General features: G+C 39.8%; 1 pseudogene; it reads right to left on the bottom strand.

Annotated features, from left to right (window-relative positions):
• Nucleotides 1-1,281: 1,281 nt before the first annotated feature.
• LOC138145879 (glucose-induced degradation protein 4 homolog pseudogene) lies at nucleotides 1,282-1,837 on the bottom strand (annotated as a pseudogene).
• Nucleotides 1,838-6,857: the final 5,020 nt, after the last annotated feature.

Here is a 6,857-nt window from a genome sequence, read left to right as displayed (position 1 = left end):
CCTCCTGAAGACCCTTCCCCAAATCCTCCCCTAGACCACCCCTAGATTCCTCCCACAACCTTCTGTATATAAGACCCCATCCTGTCTTCATGTTTGTGAGATCATGATAGAATAGTGAGAATGCCATAGAATGACCTAGCACAGACTTACTTTGTGACTAATACAAATGAACATTTAATAAACTTTACTTTTCTTTGGCTGAAAAGACTTGACTTGAACTCATTTGGCAGGACCTGGCATACTGGTATTTTGGGCTCTCCAGAGCAACCCTAACCCTGTTTATGGGTAACCTCTTCAATATAAGTAGAAAGAAGTGAGTATAGAAAATAGAAGCAGAGAAATTAGTATAGGGATTTAGCAGACAGGGTTCCAACTGTCTGAGCAAAGTAATACAACCACCTACATACACCACCAGACGGGGAGGGTGCCAACATCTAGGTAGTCAAGGGTCTCTTTACAAACAGGTACTTAGAGTCCCATCCAAGGAAGCAAAAGTTCCTCCTCCCCAGCAAGCATCCAAATCAAAATACCAACCCCCCAGTATATATATAGCTTTCAACCAATAGGCGCAGAGTCAGAAGGCATCACAAGCCACATAACAGCACAGCTGTGAATTGTCCTTCTGATGTTTTCAATGTAGCATTAGCCTGGGAAACTGAACTCCAGGAAATTAAAAAAAAATCCCATTTTGCTTACATTTACAAGCACTCTTAGCCAAAAAAACAAAACAAAACAAAAATCACCAGAGTTAAATGTTGGGTTTGATAAAACTATCAAAATCATTAACTTCATTAAAAGCTGTGCCCTTAATAGTCAATTGTTTTCAAGCTTTTGCAAAGACATGGACTACATTACACATTACACAAGCTCATTACTCCATGCCTAGGTAAGGTGATTAGCATGAAGGCAAAATTTAAGCACATTATTGAAATTGAAAAATGAAGCTGTTACATCTTTGACTGGGCATAAATGTGATTTTTTTTTTTAACATAATGACTTATGACTTTCTTTTTTTTTCTTTTTTAACTTAAAAAACAGATAAAAATTAAATTGCCATCAGAAGCAGAAAAAATTCCCCTTTGCTTCTTCCCCTCCCTCTCCTGGTAAGGCGCGTCTTTCAGCTTCTCTGGGTTGCCACTGACACCACCTGGTGGGGCTGCACCCTAAGAAAGGGCACACGCTATCTCCCACTTCTGGCAGGTACACACAATTCTGATTGATTGGAATCTTTTCTGCTAAGTCCAGCTTTTCTTGGTTATTGTTCTGAACAGTCAGTTTTGATCAGATATCATATATTGGGGCGCTGTGTTCAGGAACATGAGTCAGATTTAGGGCACGATACCATTCTGAACTAGCCCTCCATAGAGGATGAGAATTTCTGGAAGCTGATGCAGTGGAATCCGGCAAAGGGAGCCACGATGATGCCTTTAACTGTATGATCAGGCACTGGGAACTGTTCCTTCCACCTCATCAAGACAGAATCCCCATTCTTCAGTTCTTCATTATTAAAGCCATTGGAGTGAAATGATTTTGCATCCTGACCAAAAGCCTGGAACTTGTCCCAGTGTTTACCATCTATGTCCTTATTGCATCCCACTTTTGTGTTAAGAATGGGTGCTTTTTGCTGGCTATTTCCTCTTTAAAGAAGGTAGTGGGAGTTGGGTATTTCTAGGCAAGGCCTTTATTCTTCAAGTATCCACAAACTAAGAGTTCTCCATATCTGCATGTTGTGGTACCCCCTCCAAGTCACGGCCCTGGAACTTGGAGCTCTGGACAGCAGGCTGATAGCCAGGCAGGGCTGCTGGGTGTTGATGGGGGGCAGCAGGATGAGGGACATGCCAGAGGCTATCAATGTTCTGGATTGGGGGGGGAGGGGAGTGAGGGCACTCAGTGAAGACCAGCTTCTCCAGATCCCCAGGAGCCAGGGTGGTGAGGTGATGGAAGAAGAGGGGAAAGGAGAGGAGGGAGGAATAGGAAAGCTAAGGAGGGAGGAGAAGACACCCAAGCTGCCCAACTTATACCTTTCAAAATTGTATTATTTGTTGGATATTTTCAAAAATCTCTGATTTAAACATGTTGTTTCAAGGAAAAATTGTAACATTTACATTAAAGATAAAATTGAAAGCTTTACTTAAAAAGTTAACATATGGAAGAATAGGGTGGAAAATGGTTCTTTAGAAATGTTTACAACTAAGATGATTTCATATTTATAAATAACCTTCTCAAAAATTTATTTGTAAGAGTTATAATCGATCATCTGAAGTGCCTGCAGTCAGTTTCAGAAACACTCCCCTTCAAATTTTAATTCTAAAAAAAAAAATAAATTGGGTTCATAAACCATAGTCAATTAAAATAAACATCATCAGTCATCTGCCATTAAAAGTTCAAGGAGAATTTGCTGAGTTATCGAGCAACATAGGTTTAAAACTTGACTTTTCTAAAAAAAATTGTTAAATGGATGTTGGCTTGGGATTAGGACAGAATTTCCAAAAGTTTCTGAAATGACCCTAAATATATGTCTGACATTTTGTACTACATGTTTCCATGAAGTGGTGGTCTCAGCGTTGACGATTATAAAATCAAAATATCGATCAAGTTTGAAAAGCATTGAAGATCCTCTGAGTCCTGCAGTATCAAATATTCTGCTGAGATTTAATTCTTCGTGTAAAAATAAATAAGCACATCGATCTCATTTAGTATGCAAATTTACTTTCATCTTTCATAAATGGTAAAATGAGATGTACACCAAAGAATTGCTTTAAAATAACTTTCTTCATGACTTTTATCATTCAATGTTTGATTTGTATACCTCTTGCGTATGCCTATGTCCCTGGGGTCATATAAAAATTTCTCAGGCAAAAAATGTTGCAAGTAGAAAAAGTTTAAGAAGCCCTGTCCTGTGCTGTAACTTTACTGATCATCTCCATAACTTTGCAAACTCAAGTCCTTCCCCCCACCCCTTAATCCCCTCTGTCACTGTCTCCAACAATTGTTAGGAAGAAAACTTCTTGAGGTTTGGGACAGTTTTTACATTTATGTTGTTGAATGTAATCTGCATTGGTCTATCTGCATATGGAGTCTAAGAAACAGCTTAAACAACAAATGGAAACCAAAAATCTCTTCTCAGGGCAACATCCAAAAGCAATGTCAACAAAGAAACAATGAACCAATACCTAAGCCAAGTCATTGTTTTTTTTTTTGTTTGTTTGTTTGTTTATTTTTTAAGTAGAAACAGAAAAGTCTATGAAAAAATTTAGGACCTTGTCAAAATAGCACAGAAAGGCTCCACTGATGGAGCCTGTACATAGTGGGCAATGTTTGTTATACAGGGCAGTAGGAGGAAATGTACAGTATACCAGTATAGTATGCCAGGATTTAACAATCCAGAAATTGTTATATGCTTAGAAATACAAAATAGAAAACAGGAATCAAATAGTCATATTATTTACAAGCAACACACTTTCCATTAGAAGCTAAAAAAACCCAAAATACGCCTGCTAATTTTAAGGATAAAATGTTTGGGACCTGGGTCATCATTGCAGAGATATGGATTACCCTTCATCATGAGTATTTAGAATTTACTCAAAAATTTAAGCCCAATATTTTAAATAGATGTCATTGCAGCGGATGCTCATGGTTTTAAGCTATATATGAGGAATCACTCTCAGGAAAATAAAAAATAGCAGTATAAGCAAAAGAAGAAAAAAGCCACTTTTGGCCAGGCTTAAATGAAAAAAAAATATTTTTTAACTGATATAAAGCAATATTGTCCTCTTTTCCACTTGTATCCATTGTTCCTAGCTCTGCCACCTCCAACCAAAGAGAGGAAATGTGAACCCTTTCCTATGTGGATGTGCCTGAAATACAAGAAGTCAGCTCTCATCTCTTACTAGCATGCTCCCCTGACCATTATGAAAACTGCACAGCAGTAAAGTTTCCTGTGAACATACAGCCCACAAGCATTGGGATCAGAACTCAGCTTTTCCTAACTGGAAACATGACCTTTCATCTACCAGGCCATATTTTGGCCTAGTGACATGTCCTTCATGAGCTCTTTGCTGAACTCTCCATTTAAATGCTTTATCTCCCTCCTAACACTGGCTGCCAGTGATGAGGTGTAGGTTCTGGGAGCCCCCTGTAGCCCTCCTTGAATCTTTGACATACAGGCTCTGGGAACCCCCTTGACCTCTGATTAAATCATCCCATTTCATGAGGCATTTGCATGAGGCCATAAGCCTTACATTGCGGCTAGGCCCAAAACCTCTGTTACTAGCCTAGCCCTACATTGTCCATCTACTTCCCACCCTTGAGAATAACAAAATATCAATCCACCCTTGAACTAGCCTAGCCCATCATTGTCTGTAGTCTCCAGGTGGCCTCCAGCAACTTCCCAGCCTTAATCACTCATTGACCTCATCTGACTTCTCCTGAAGACCCTCCCCAGACTCCTTCTCTATACCACCCCTAGATTCCTCCCACAACCTTCTGTATATAAGACCCCATCTCATAGAATGAGTTGGTATAGATGTACTTTGTGTCTAATACAAGTGAACTTTTAATAAACTTTACTTTTCTTTGCCTGAGAATATTTGAGTAGTATTTATTCAGCAGGATCAGGCATGTTGGCATTTTGGGGCCTCCAGAGCAACCCTGACCCTTTTTTATGGGTTACCTCTTCTTTTTTATGCTTCCCTGATACCGGAAACACTGCTAATCTCAAACTCTTCTCCAGCCAGGACTGGAAGGTACATAAGCCTCTCTCTTTCCCTAGTACCTTGGAGGTATGTTTTTTTTGTGGGGATCTTTTTGGGGGGGCCTGACCTTTCAGGTCCCATTAGGTCAGATAGCAAGGAGGCTGTTTTATGCTCAGCCTGACCTCAGGTTCTTGGTCCTGTTAGGTTATTTTGGAGAACACGGATGTATGCGTAGCTTCTTTAGATTAGAGGATGAGGACAGAATGAAGAGGTTACCAATAAAGAGAGTTAGGGTTGCTCTGGAGACACCAAAATACCAACTCACTGGGTCCTGCTGAATGAATTCGACTCAAGTCTTCTCTCAACCAAAGAAAAGTAAAGTTTATTAAAAGTTCACTTGTATTAGACACAGACCAAGTCTGTACTAGGTCATTCTATGGTGCTGTCACACCATGGTGTGAGATGGGGTCTTACACACAGAAGGCTGTGGGAGGAATCTAGGGGCAGTATAGAGGAGGAGTTTGGGGAGGGTCTTCAGGAGGAGTTAATGAGGTCAATGAATGATTAAGGGTGGGAAGTTGCTGGAGGCTACAGACAATGGTGGGCTAGGCCAGTTCAAGGGTGGACTGATATTTCTCAAGGGTGGGAAGTAGATGGACAATATAGGGCTAGGCTAGTAACAGGTTTGGGCCCAGCTACAATGTAAGGCTTATGGCCTCATGCAAATGCCTCATGAAATGGGATGATTTAATCAGAGGTCAAGGGGGGTTCCCAGAGTCTATACCTCAAAGATTCAAGGAGAGCTCAAGGGGGATCCCGGAGCCTACACCTCAAGTACCATGTCTATGTATTATACAAAGGGTGCATAATATCAGGCAGCGCAGTGACTAGATTGCTGAGCCTGGAGTCAGGAAGACCTGAGTTCACATCTGTCCTTTAGATTCTATAATAGCTGTGTGACCCTAAGCAAGTCACTTAACCTGTTTCCTCAGTTTTCTCATCTACACAATGAGATTCAGAAGGAATTGGCAAACCAGTCCAGTACGTTTGCCGAAAAAATCCCAAGTGAGGTCAAGAAGAATTGAACACAATGGAAACAACTAAATAACAACGAATGTCAAAAATATTATGCACATCCTTTATGTAAAACTCTCCTAATATCAATAAGCGGGTCCATGTTGGCATGCAACATATATGTATACATATATGTGTGGATTCATATATATGCAGCAGAGCACATATATTTGCGTCTGCTTACATATGTGAATTATAGACAGTTTTACATATACACATGATAGCTACCATTTAAATCATGTTAAATCATTTGCTAAATACTTAAAATATACTTTATATAAATTTGTCATTGATTTCCTTCATAATAAATTTGTGAGCCAAGTGTTTTTATTATTATTACCATTTCACAGATGGGAAAATTGAGACTGAAAGACATTGACTTGTTTACAATCGACCAGCTACTACGTGTCTGAAGATTATATGCATGTATGTGTGTATGTATGTATGTATGAAAAAACCCTTGAATGGGATGTTAGTTGAGTTGAGAGGTCAAGATGTAACCTAGAGGCAGGCTTGTATGCGGCTAACCTCAGACAGACTAGACTCTTCTCTTTTCTCTTTATAATGTATGTTGTTCTTCCTCCATGCCTTTTTTGAATGAATGAAATGATATTTATTAGATAACTACTGTCGATTATAGAAGATTGGTTCAATTCTTTTTTTTTTTTTAAGCAATTAGGGTTAAGTAAATTGCTCAAGGTTACATGGCCAGTTGTTTCTGGGTGGGTGCTAATTATCTGAGCCCGAATTCAATCCCCAGGTCATCCCGACACTGCAGCCGGTGCTCTTACTCGCTGTGCTACCTGGCCACCCCAAGAATTCATTTTTTTATGATTGCCAGAGGTGGAAGTGGAAAGAGAAAAGAGGTAAGGGAGAAACCACATGTAGCGACATTGCATGAAAATCCCCAGAGGACCATAGGTTCCCTCTGAAGCCACCCAGGAGCCCAGTCCTCTCATTTATTAATATGGAAAAGAGTTCAGGAAAATGGAAATAGTCAGGTGATGATATCTATTTTTTTCCAGTGTTTTTACCTTTGTGTTCAGTTAAGGTGTAAGTGAAAGATCTCAGTGCTTTCCTGTGAAATTA

This window comes from Petaurus breviceps, unplaced genomic scaffold (assembly GCF_028583685.1).
Source record: "Petaurus breviceps papuanus isolate PSGF00001 unplaced genomic scaffold, PetGlider_PUasm1.0 139, whole genome shotgun sequence".
NCBI lineage: Eukaryota > Metazoa > Chordata > Mammalia > Diprotodontia > Petauridae > Petaurus > Petaurus breviceps.
Note: the sequence above shows the minus strand (reverse complement) of the source record. Positions and strands in the feature narration are given on the sequence as shown.